General features: G+C 44.6%; 1 pseudogene; it reads right to left on the bottom strand.

Moving 5' to 3' along the window:
- Positions 1–5,134: 5,134 nt before the first annotated feature.
- Positions 5,135–13,536, bottom strand: part of LOC135906346 (uncharacterized) — a 36,036-nt pseudogene continuing 27,634 nt past the window's right edge.

Here is a 13,536-nt window from a genome sequence, read left to right as displayed (position 1 = left end):
AGAATAAGAATGGGCTGAGGGGTGTTCGGTAGGCATTCTCAGATCGTGAACAGCAGGTTGCCATTATCCCTCAAGAGAAAAGTGTATAATAGCTGTGTCTTACCAGTACTCACCTACGGGGCAGAAACCTGGAGGCTTATAAAAAGGGTTCTACTTAAATTGAAGACGACGCAACGAGCTATGGAAAGAAGAAAGATGGGTGTAACGTTAAGGGATAAGAAAAGAGCAGATTGGGTGAGGGAACAAACGCGAGTTAATGACATCTTAGTTGAAATCAAGAAAAAGAAATGGGCATGGGCAGGACATGTAATGAGGAGGAAGACAACCGATGGTCATTAAGGGTTACGGACTGGATTCCAAGGGAAGAGAAGCGTAGCAGGGGGTGGCAGAATGTTAGGTGGGCGGATGAGATTAAGAAGTTTGCAGGGACAACGTGGCCACAATTAGTACATAACCTTTGCCCTGCAGTGGGCATAACCGGCTGATGATGATGATGATGATGATGATGATGATGATGATGATGATGATGACGACGACGACGACGACGACGACGACGACGACGACGACGACGACGACGACGACGACGACTTAGGTGTACGCACTGGTGCGGAACACGACTTTAACGCTGTCTGGGCTGGGAAGATCATTACAGTTACAGCTGGTACTTAGTGTTCTGCAAAATATGTTTTTCCACGCTTGAGATATACTAGTGCATGTACGAATAGTGGTAGCGGAGATACAGCGCAGTGTCGTAGTTGCTAGAAATGTGGTATTCTTCCACGACGATCACCAAAGCTGGTCATTGATTTGACCTGTTGTCTGCATCCCTAGCTTTGTTACATGTTCACAGTAAGTTTGCCCACGCTTATAATTCTACATTATTTTTAAGCACTTCTCACGCTAAGGTTTTCGATGTAAATATGAAACAGCGACAGTAGGCTAAACGTATCAAATTAGCAAAAGTTGTCGCTGTTGTTGATTTCCTGGCGTATTGTGAGCTATTACTCTGTCTATGCGTTGCAAAATTCATTTGCAAGGTCATTGTATATATGCCCACAGTTCGTCGTGTTGTTTACAGAGTGGGAACCTACATGCACACGACGAGTAGCAATGCTATCCAAAATGCGGAGCGAGATATCACTGTTGTGACACACGAGAAGGGCAAATGCGAACAAAATCGCCAACGAATGAATGAATAAATAAAGACTTTATTTTTATAAAGAAGGTATCCCGACGAAGGTGGAGCTCTCAGTGTAAGGCCCCTGAGGCCTTTGCCAGCTTGCTAGCTCGGTAGATCAGGTTGAGCTGTTCTTGAGGCTTGGAGCAGGACAGCGCAGTCTCCCACTACTCCGGTGTTGGTGTTTTGTGTACTGAAGCTACCTTTGGTTTTTGGCAGGCCCATGTAATGTTGTAAAGCGTTGCGTGCTCCCCGCATAGCGGGTATTTATTGTCATATGTTCCCGTATAGATTTTGCTGAGTAGACTGAGATTAGGAGATTAGGGTATGTATTAGTCTGCAGTTCCTCCAAGCAACCGACTGCTCTCTACTAAGGTTTTTGTGGGGAGGGGGGTAGATCCTCCTTATGGCTCTTTGGTTTTTTGAAATTGCTCGATGGCGTCTGGTGACTGTGTCCTGTTCCCCGTACACCGGACAGTCAAAGTCTCACAGTTGAAGAAAAATTCGTTCTGGTCCGGGACTCGAACCCGGGACCGCCGCCTTTCCGGGGCAGCCGCTCTACCATCTGAGCTAACCAGGCGGCTAGCAGATGGCAGGGCGAAGTCGAATTTGTCGACAACACGAAGCAAAGGCAAGTGTTTGAGGTAATAGCTCTGCGGAAACCCGCAAGGTGGAGAGAAGTAATCAATAAAGGAAAAATTATACATCCACCCGTTCGTAGCAATTGCTACAACGGAAACCCATACGGGTTCCTCGAAAGAAAAGCCTCACAGTTGAAGAAAAATTCGTCCTGCTCCGGGACTCGAACCCGGGACCACCGCCTTTCCGGGGCAGCTGCTCTGCCATCTTGCCTTTGCTTCGTGTTGTCGACAAATTCGACTTCGCCCTGCCATCTCCTAGCCGCCTGGTTAGCTCGGATGGTAGAGCGCCTGCCCCGGAAAGGTGGTCCCGGGTTCGAGTCCCGTACCAGGACGAATTTTTCTTCAACTGTGAGGCTTTTCTTTCGAGGAACCCATATGGGTTTCCTGTGTACCAATTGTTACGAACGGGGTGGATGTCTGATTTTTTCTTTAATAAAACGTTTGTAGATGTCAATATGACCCAAGAATTTTAGTTCGCTACGGAAAATTGTATACGGCGCTCCATGGCTGCTGCGCGGTAGACAGGCCGAACACGGCAGTGTTCATCGCTCGTGGTTTCAGGCCTGGAATTTAAGCTTCTTATTTTCTTTTTTTCCCGCTGTGAAGCATGTAGGACGCTGTGCGCACTAATATTTGTCGTGTCAGCAAGATGGAAGCATTGTTGTTGCTTGAAATGCACACCGTCGACAGCGCAAAGTTAGAGAACTTAGTTCAATGTGTTTCGACGAATCTGCGACATCTAATCCAATTTGGCTGAACAAGGCGCAGGACATACCGCTTATATTGAACAAACTTTACACAGGAGCCGCGGTGCTGGCCGCGTTCGGAGGACAACTCAACAATTGTTTTCTTCATCTTCTTGAACTGCCATGTTTACGTTCAGCCACAAGACAACTCATTGCACCACTTCCTACGATTCTTTGGTGATCGTCTCGCACAGCTTTTACGTTTTGAAGTATTGCGGATGGACGCAACGTTAGAAAGTCGCGCATCGTTCGTGCTTCCATATTTATCAGAGTGATTCTTATGCCTGCTTACCTTCAAGAGCCAATCGCCAGCACATTAGAGAGGGGAAAAATTAAGCGGTGATTTAGCGGTAAATGTGAGAGAAACGCGTTCGGTCATCCACGATTTAAACCGCGTTCACCGCATTAAAAAGTGTTGTGCAGCAACTCACACGGCACACGTCCTGCCTCTGCGAATAGCGAAGTGCAAATGAAGGGGGTCCGATTGCAACTGACCACCGTCAGTTGCGCGCGCACACACACACACACACACACACACACACACACACACACACACACACACACACACACATACACACACACACACACACACACACACACACACACACACACACGCACGCACACACACACACACACACACACACACACACACACACACACACACACACACACACACACACACACACACACACACACACACACACATATATATATATATATATATTATAAGACGCCAACAAACACTGACCCCAAGGACAACACAGGGGCAATTACTTGTGCTTAATAGATGAAATAAAGAAATGATAAATTAATGGAAATGAAAGTGGATGAAAAAACAGCTTGCCGCAGGTGGGGAACGATTTCACAACCTTCGCATTTCGCGCGCGATGCTCTACCAATCGAGCTACCACGTAGAGCATCGCACGCGAAATGTGAAGGTTGTGGGATCGTTCCCCACCGGCGGGAAGCTGTTTTTTCATCCACTTTCATTTCCACTAATTTATCATTTCTTTGTTTCTTTTATTAAGCACAAGTAATTTCCCCTGTGTTGTCCTTGGTGTCAGTGTTTGTTGGCTTCTTATGATATGCTATGTTATGTTGGCTTATGAGTGTTTGTTGGCTTCTATGTGATATGCTATGATATAGCTTGTAAGAGCCCAAAATCTGTAACTGGAATAGAACACCGGTTATATGTCCTACACATTACATGGCTTCTCCAACTGCATTTTTTCCTTGCAATGTCGACTAGAATATTGGCTACCCCCGTTAGCTCTCTACTGAACACCGCTGTCTTCCCATTTTTAATGGTATACGCCTAGAATTTCTCGTTCCATCGCTCGTTGCGCGGTTCTTAGCTTCTTCTGAAGCTTCTTCGTTGACTTCCAAGTTTCAGTCTCTGATGTTAGCAGTGTTAGAATACGATGATATTATACTTCTTTTTTTCTAGTTTTTTTTTTCACAGATGACAAAGCTACCGGTCGCGATTTCGTAATGCTTTTCCCTCGCTCTCCAACCCATCTTTATTCGTTTGTAAATTTTAAATCTCATGTTCCGTGTCTTGTGCGACTAATTGACCTAATTGACTAATCGAATTCTAGGGGCTGACTGGCCGTTCAGTTATGTTCGGTTTCCATTAAAACCTCTCGAGCGTTCGGGTGACGTTGAACATAGTCACGTGGTAGGAGAAGGAGAAGTATTAATCTTGCGCCACTTGACGTTCCACCGAGCGTCCTCAAGTACTTACGTCGTGCACGGTCATAAAAGACTACGCCGTGTCTTGGGGTTTCCACGCAACCCTCTCAGAGGAAGTTCCGCGCCGTTCTTCTATCGAGTTTTCGTCGGGCGCTGTACAGTACTTACTTGACGGCCGTGCATAATTCATGGCTGCCGCCGGCTGGTGTCGCCTCTGGGCGCCAGCTGCTCGATTTTGATTTGCTCGGCTGACTTAATGCCGACGCTGTCGCTTTTCCTTCCTAACGCGCCACTTTTGGCGTTCGTTTTTCGTGGCTTCGAGAGGAAACTCCTTGGGAAGTTGTCTGGCACAATAACGAACGGTTCCACGACACTTGTCGTGAAAGGGCATGAACTTAATGGCCCGTAAAGGTTGCCTTCGCTCGAAGTTGAAGTTCAGTGCGCTTTGAAGGGGAAGGCAGTGAAAATGCCGGCGCCGAAGTTTCAGCTGTTTTTTTTTCTTCTTAGTTTATACAAGGCCAAAAAGGGGGTGCGAGAATGTTGCATATTGGGAATATCCGCGCCATTAAACCAGAAATAAACCTCAATGATGATTTTCTTCTGTTTTTTTGGTATCAGACGATTCGAATTTTTCCCTGCCTTCGAAGCAATGTAACAGATCGCTGCAGTTTCAAGAAAGATAAATTGCTGACATCGATATTGCAGTCATAACCAACCTTCTTACCTTTTGCTTGGATTATATGCATGTAGCGTCGGGTTTATTTTGCCGTCTTCATTGAGAGCTGATTGACGGCCGGAGAAGGGTATACAAGGTGGTTGCAGGCACTTATATTCTCAGTCAATCCGATAGTTCGTGAAAGAAATTGAGTATACCGAGCTGAACTCCCAAGGTAATTTATTCACAAATTAAATTGTACACCGCGCGAAATGACGGAAAAGGTGTCCTGGACAGATTCGTGAGAGGCAATGACGCTTTGTAAGCATCCTGGTTAACTGACACAAACACTGATAGAACAATTACGCTGCCACTTTTTTTTTCTCACACAATCATGTTTAAGCGCCATTGTGAAACATCGCGCAAAAGCAACTCCGCAGCAGAGGACACTACTTTTCTGCTTAACACGCTGAATGGCTCAGTAACCCCCCTCCCCCCCTCCGAAAGAAAGAAAGTTGGCAATAATTTCCCTGACCCAGTTTTACAATCTAAATTCACATGAATGAAAAAAATCTGAAAAAGAAATGCCCAGAACGAGTGCAGGTACAGCTGGGGCACATGAACAGCATATACATGTTCAGAGTCAACCACAAATATATTAGTACATAGCTTATTCTGTCGATACATTCAACAACGTGTGTGTAATAGAGAAAGGGCAGAACCGCTCGCGCATCAAATGCATCTTCAATGCCATCACCCCTGCTTACGTTTGGTGAAGGCTTCGTTTCCATCCATCCGAAGGCGTTTCGATGAATACCACGGCTATAGTATACATAGAGATGGATAAAACGTACGTTAACACCTGTGCAGAAGTCCTTATTTTGGTCCAACCTTACTTGTAACGCATTCAAAAGGAAAACTGATAGATGTGATCAAGGTTTGCTCAGGGTGTGTTATATATTCAAAGATTAGTACGCAAGGGTGTTGCCAGTCACTGTGCTCTACATTTTCCCTTTCCTTTGCCACGACCGGGCTAGTCAGCCGCTTTCATGCGTGACAGCTAATTGATAACCAAGAAAGCTTTGCTTTGCGTGTATTTAGCGCGTGCGTCTAAACTGCAGTAATATGAAGAAACGGGCGGAAGCGAAAGGCAAGGCGGCGAGTGGACACTCTTAAAATAGAGGCTAGAATAAATGCATTATATCTCATTTTCTTGCAAAAATACTTTGGTAGGCCAAAAAACTAAGTGGCTGGTCGATTTGTACAGGCTTGGCGCAGCATCTAAGCTAAAAACAGTAAGACTTCGGCGGTCCCTGATCATCTTCACGAAGATAACGTTTGTTTTTTTAGGCACACAAATCAGCATTTTCACCAACGAGCGAGTTCGCCTTCACTTTGAATATCAACTGCGATGTTCTTGAAGGTGTCCCGCGACAATCTCGTTCGTAATTTCCTGCGGTTCCACCGTTGATGGTCTCTTTTGCGGAAACGATCTGGAATAAGTCGAAGAAACCGCGAGTGTTGACACGGGTGTTTCTACACGTTGCTGACGGCTCTCACTAATCATCTTTCACTCTGCTGCTCCTGCAAAGAGGCTTTCAAGATTATTCTTTTCGCAGCGAAGCTGTTTTATGCGGACCGTGTGCCGTCGCTGTCGGACTTGGCTAAAACTATCATCAGCAGCAATGGCTCGAGCATCGTCGTCTTCTTCCACAGCTGGCTCTGTTGCCGCTCGTCATTCCAGCGTAGAATTTCACTTCCGTCGTCGAATGGGGAGCCCGAATTTACAGGGGTATGAGCGATTGTTTAAGGCAGTATGAGCCATTCATTGTCTTAAATGACGGACCGATTTAATTTTGATGCACAAGGCTGTGATTATGAAATGTAAACGCCGTCATCTGCCGTCAACTAAAGAGCAAGCAATACAAGATTCAACGTCGTCAGACAAAGCACTCCAAGCGTAGAGGGCACACCGAGCAGTGCAGAAACAAGAGACGATACTTCAAAGTCAAGCGGTAGAAGAGACAACACAAGACCAAGCAAACACACAAAATGAATTTAAAAAGAACAATCAGATGGTTTTCATACTACGCCAAACATTGCTCTCATTACTGGCGCGCAGAAAAGGGGTGGAGCAACTCGCACGCGAAAAAAAAAAAGAAAGCACAGCAAAACACAGACAGAAACCTCACGTGCAAGAAAAAGAAAACGCTGGGAGAATCGCGAAAAAAAGAAAAGCACTTCGAAGGAATGCCCACCACGCGAGACACCCAAACCGCAAATGAGATGAAAGAATGATGAAACAAAATAGACGGCTTGCGAAGTTTGGCTTGCATGGTGCAGCATTCGGTGTAACTAACACAGCTTCGCTGTTCGGCCATCTTCACGGATTGGAAGGGGCAATGATGTTTTTTTTTTCTTCGATGCGAAACAGGCGCACATGCTATCAGACTCGTCGGTGAAAAGGAAGGTGAAAAAGTTGCCGTATAGTTGTATATGACTAGATGACCATCACTGTGGGAATTGCCCGTCCTGATCCAACTTTCCTCCATATAATGAGCAGCTGTGTTGGCGAAAAGTGTAGCATAGCCTCTTGAAGCCTTTTACGTATAGGAGCTTAGCGGTACATGCTCAAACAACTTTACCCTCGCAGCAAGAAAGCAGATAAAGCCCCGTCTCAGAACGATTACGCTTTACAAGACAAATAAGCATTTGTAGAAATAATGATAAAGCTGTTCATTCATTGTCTTTCACCTGCGCACGTTGCTCAAGATTGCGAGGGCACCGCGGGTATTACACACCTTGTTGATTCACGCATTACTCCTACTTGGGAACCAGCTCACTGAGAATGTTTCTAGATGTGGGGCAGGTCATTTTTACCTCAGGCCAACATATCTGTTTCTTAAATATATTTTTATATATCCCGCACGTTGGTCCTCACGCGCAGAGTAGTCGGTTCGATCCACTGATAAGTTTTCTTTCTTGGTCACTATAGATCAGCAGCACCTTCCTTATAACTTCGGCTGGGAAAGCTCGGAAAGCTCGAAAATTCTTTTCAATCTTTGAAATAGTGGAATTGCTGCGCTTTTCAAGTGCTGAGTTTGACGAAGATTAACCTTCGCAAGCGGAGAGAACGTCACTGCGAAATTGCTAGCGCTCGCATGACATTTTGCCAGCGTATCGACGGCACACATTAAACATTTTTTTTTTTAAATTTAAGCTGGCGTGTTCCAAGAAATGGAAGATGTCAATAGGTTACCCGTAGCTACTCGGCGTGGTATACGGTGTAGTACTGAAGTGCGTTTTAATCAACATTGGACGATTAAGAAATGACTAAACCGGGTTTCAACGTTTCGGCAAAAGCACTGACGATGACCAGGCCCGCTGTCAAAATGTTGCCTTTAAGCTTAGGGGTTCCGTTATGTGCCACACTGTTGACGTATAATTCTGACCCTTTCAGCACGCGTACAGCTTCTTCTTCGTCTTCACTTCAGCGTCTGCCGGTGCCGTCATTGGCTGGACGAAGGTACAACGTGGCGAAGACAGCTTTACAGGGAAGGAAGGCCGTAATTTAACCTAACCATAAAAATTACGCAGGCTCGATGACGACAATGATAAGAAGAGCACCTCGCAATGATTATCCCGTTCATTTCCGATCGCAGAATCCAACAGTCCGTTCGCATGCACTGATGCTACCGTTAACGAGGTTGGAGCAGGTCTCACCACTTCAAAGCCAAGTTTTATGTTCTAAGGGCGAACTTCCGTTCGCGCTAGCTTGCAACCTAAGCAGATATTTCGAATGCACTTGGTAAGTCTTCTGACTGGCATTGGACTCTTACCGCAGGTTTGACACTACGTTTGATTTTAGAGTAGGTTCATGAAAGCTTATCTAAACATTCAGATATCGCTGGCTTCTTGTAACGAAATCTTTCCTTCGCTTTGCCATCGTTAGAAAACTGGCCGTGGGCTTGCGCACAATAGATCAATAGCCCAGTGCTTAGCGAGACATGGGCCTCTTGTTTGTGACAATTTGTGCGTGCAGAGCTAGGAACGAAGCGTACTTATCTAAGCTCAACAGCTGGCTAGCTAATTATGTAGGACAACGTAGCAGTGATGTCGTGAGTAAATGAGGTAAGCTTGCGGCAGTGGATTGCTACCTGGACTTCGCCCTCAGATAGGGAAAAGTGCACCTCCTCAACTTCCATATCATAGCCCCTTTTGATTCATGATTAAACATTTGTGCTGGAATAGATTACATGTTGTTATCATCAGCTATAGTGTCACGGTCATGCACGTAGATGTGTGAACCTATAAGCTGGAAGTAACATGAACTAAATTATGTAAAAAAAAAACGGGGGAGGGAGAGAGGTTGGGAAGGAATGTGGCAGATGTCATTCGCTGGCTGGTTTTTGTCTGGTGCAACAAAGACTCACTGAGAAAGGTCTTGAAAGGTAATATGGGAGGTTGATCATAACAGCTGTTTATCACGGTTAACGGTTTGTCTCAGGCTCACAATTTATACGAGGAGTTTCCATAGAGAATGGAGTTTCTGATTTGGGAGCGCTCGTGAAGGTATACGGCACCGGTTTTTGTTGCACACTTTGGTAACCAACGGACAGCAGCCAATTGGGAAGTTATTCTGGTTCACCTCTCTGCTTTTCATATCGTATTTTCTCCCTTTCTTTTAGCGCGTCTTCCGTAAACAACGATTTCACTGTCATTTAAGGGCAAAAGGTGAAAACATAAACAGACATCAACTAGTTATTTTACTATGCCACACTTCTTTTTATGCAACTGAGAGATAGCAATACCGGATATACCTTTTTCTAGATTTCCCCACGCAAATACACAACCTATCTAATGGAAATAAATTTTTCGGGCACGTGAAAGGCGATGGCCTTGTTTGGCAACACACTGTTAGTTGCGGCTGGCTGACATAAGCTAAAGTGTGAGACTCGTTAACGCCTTAAACAATACGTTTTCACAAACTAACTTATGGTATAACTGCTCTACGGTGCATGCGTTCGGATTTTCCTATGGAAGCCGGTTGATGCTCAAGACATGGCCACTTAATTAGAATTTTACTAGCAGTTTTGTGATTTTTGACCCCAAAATTAGTTGCAAAGTACCTTAACGTTCCACGTTGATTTGTACCTCAATGCGTAAGGAAGGGAGGTTTTGTGATAGAATAATGCACTGCGTGCCAATAGCCTATTCTCTACAAATTTAGGACGCCGAGCCCAACAGTGAGTCTGTGTTGCGCTTTTGCGAAAACTTCATCGCTCAAAAATTAAGCACGTTCGCCTATGCCCCGTGTTTCAAAAGGATGGTACGCTTGGATGGATGCGCGAAGATTGTATTTGACTGAACTTTGCGTTTCGTTTCAGAAACTCCATTGCAAGGCAGAGTTACCCGCGTGGTGTAACTATAAATAAGTTAATAAATTGGTGCATATATGACAACTTATTCTACTGCTGGAAATACAGAAACCGAGGGCTTCTAAGGGAAGCGCATAATATAAATTAAGCTTCGGGCATGTTCATTAATCTAGCCTTCTCGAACTCCGAGGGTGGCTACGTAGGTGGATCAGCCGACTCTAAAAAATATCTCAGATTTCTTTTACGTCATATAGATCTTGCGTTGTTACAACCCTGTATTTAGAGACGTCGCTGGGAAATCGACATACACTCCTAATCTGCATGTATTTAATGCTAGGTCTTCTTGGTCCCGGAAGATTAAACTCAGTCGGATTTCTATTTTGTTCCTAACAATACGCGGACCATACGACATCCCATTCAGACTCTATTCAGGATATGAAACACAGTAACTCAATGTTGTGTGACTTAGGTTGGCTCGGCGTTTTCGAGTCAGGATATTTCCTGGCCTTTCACATGCAGTTGGCAGGTGTTAAGACGCAGAAGACGTTTCATGGCGTCGTTTTTTTTCTATTTCTGCTTTCGTGCGTTAAGCATCGGAAGAAAACTTCGTTCTCATTGGTTTTCTCAACAATACAGACACCTGATGCTTCACGCGGGGAAAGAAAGACGACACCATCGAATTACGCAGGAACACCAGAAAATTCAGAAGTTGAAGGAAAAGATAGTGGTGTTTGCTTGAGCTCGCTGGATGCACATTCTAAGAAAGGGATCTACTATTACGATGAAGAACCGACATCTGTTGTTTGTGCATCAGAGCAGGCCGTTATATGTGGCACTCTCTGCGCTTTTTTACTTCTCTAGGATTACGACCTGGACAGATGTGTTTTATCCTGCAAAAGCTACTTGTTATCAACATGAGTGTAATACTCCGCATGAAAATGGTTATATATATTTAAAAAAACGGACTTCTATTTCAGGGCAATGAACTCTGATCTTGAGTATCCTTCATTTCTTGATTTCTGCGTACGAGGGCTATCGTCCAATTGGACGATGCTAAGGAAACGGTTCAATGGAACGTTATGTTCTATTCCTTTCACCCAGGCACAGACCAACATAAATTATTTTCAAAGTAGAACACCTGAACGCACTGATTCACACATTAAAAGTGTTTAAATGACTGCGGGGTAAGCGAAAAGCACCAATTTTGCCGTTACTCTGTCGTATTCGACTGCCTCTAGAAGCCATACCTGAAAGTTAAGAAGGCGGATTCCTCAAACACTGTAAGCACCGAACAATACCCAAAAATGCAGTGGCAAACGTTGTTTTTTAATGCGATTAGCATTTGCCCAATTCCCCCCACTTTGCGGCTTGTATGATGTCTCCTAGCATTTTACTCCGGCAGTCTTTCTAATATATCAATCTTAATTTTAAACCTTATGTTGAATCCACTGAAAGGCAAATAATAAAATTATTATTATAAAAATAATAAAAAAAAGAGTTCGAGAACTTTGGTACTGTTGGGTATGAAACCTGGATTCTCGAACACAGCGGCCCTATGCTGGCATGACTACGGGCAGTGCAACGAGGGATTAATCCTCAGCGTTAGCGCGCACCGGTGCCAATCACGGAGGCCGCTCAGAAAGAGGGGAAATTCACTCGCGCGCTCCTAGATGGCGCAGCGTGTGCAGAGGGAAGCGCAAGAGAGGAAGGAGCCTGGCTTCAGTGCATGGTTCATACATGACGCTTTTCGGCGGTGGCTCTTTCAGTTGTATATATATTGACCTTCAAGCGGGATCACGAGAGAAGAAAATAACGGCGATATCACCTGACGATGTGCACCACCAGTTGAAGGCCGATCGCATTACGACGATAAAAATTCCCAGAATGGTGGGTTCTGTCCGAATATTTTTTGCACTTGCCTTCGGACCCCCGCATCCCCTCCCCCTCATATCGTACTTGTATGACATATTGAGAACATGTAGGAACATTATTCGCCTTTGATCATACAGTATGTGCATGGAAATGACCAGGTGAGCTCCAATGAACGCAAGTATGGTATTCAAACAATATTGTATGTGAAGCACCGCAGAGCACAGCACTTTTTTTTTTGCAAGCGAAAGCAAGTATTGGACGTACATTGAGATTTTAACATCTTGGAGACAATGCTACACAGGGCGTACAAAAGGATTCGTCTTAGAATCTTTAGAGGTGACTCTTTGAGACGGGAAGTTTCCACCAACATAAAAGGCAGTCCACTTTTAAGGGAAACAATTCACCAGCGCTCAAGTGCTAATAGCAGCTTAAATTTGGAGTGAATACTTGCAGAAATATCTGCAATTTATAGTTATTTAGGTTAGGAGTCATATTAGCTGATCTGTTTCCATAACGTTTAACAAACCTTGAAGTTACAATAAATTGAATAGGGAATAAGACAAAAATACCGATATAAATATGTCCTTATTGACAGTCGTTTGAATCGTCAGTTTACTGACACCCAGTGGCGTTGTCCTAATTCTCATTCGGCAGCTACCTATTACCGACCTTCTGTCAATGCCAGTGAAGTGTTTTTCTTAAAAGTGACGTATCCCGTAAGTCTTCCACGAAGCGCTGGACAATTGTTCTTTTTTTTTTGCGCAAGAAGCACTTTGTGACAACAAAACACAACTAGCCTAAACGTAAGCGTTTTCACAGCTACGGGCCACCTGTTAGTGGAGCCAAACTACTTGCACTTTATGAATCGCGGCAACCTGATGGCAAGCATAACGAACTTTCCGGACAACAGGGCAGTGGTCAAGGCATCCACACGGGCGCGGTATTCACATCTCGCCGGTGAGAGGCCAATGGTCGATTGATTTTTCCGGAAGGAACGCCCACGTCGCCTCGTGGTCATCCGGGCCGAGTCCGAGCACCTTCGCACAGAGGACTGCAGTTTAGGGGGAAAGAAAAGCGCACCACCAAAGAGTTGAAATTGCTTATCATCTTGTGGCTAGCTATTGAGCTGTGTGAACTAAGCTGAATTTTAGATCCTCATTTTTGAATTATCATACAAATAAATTGCACTACAATTTGCACTACATTACATTTGGGGTCGAACCCTTGTCGCGCCTGATCTCCAGATCCAGACTGCCAAAAATCACGTTCACAAAAAATCAGCACAATAAGTATAATTGGCAAAACATTTAAAAGCACGAACTGGTAATGCACAATGTATTTGTACGCATAGTCGAGATCAATACCGAATAATACT

This window comes from Dermacentor albipictus, chromosome 5 (assembly GCF_038994185.2).
Source record: "Dermacentor albipictus isolate Rhodes 1998 colony chromosome 5, USDA_Dalb.pri_finalv2, whole genome shotgun sequence".
In the NCBI taxonomy this organism is placed as follows: Eukaryota; Metazoa; Arthropoda; class Arachnida; order Ixodida; family Ixodidae; genus Dermacentor; species Dermacentor albipictus.
This window is presented reverse-complemented; position numbering and strand designations above follow the sequence as displayed.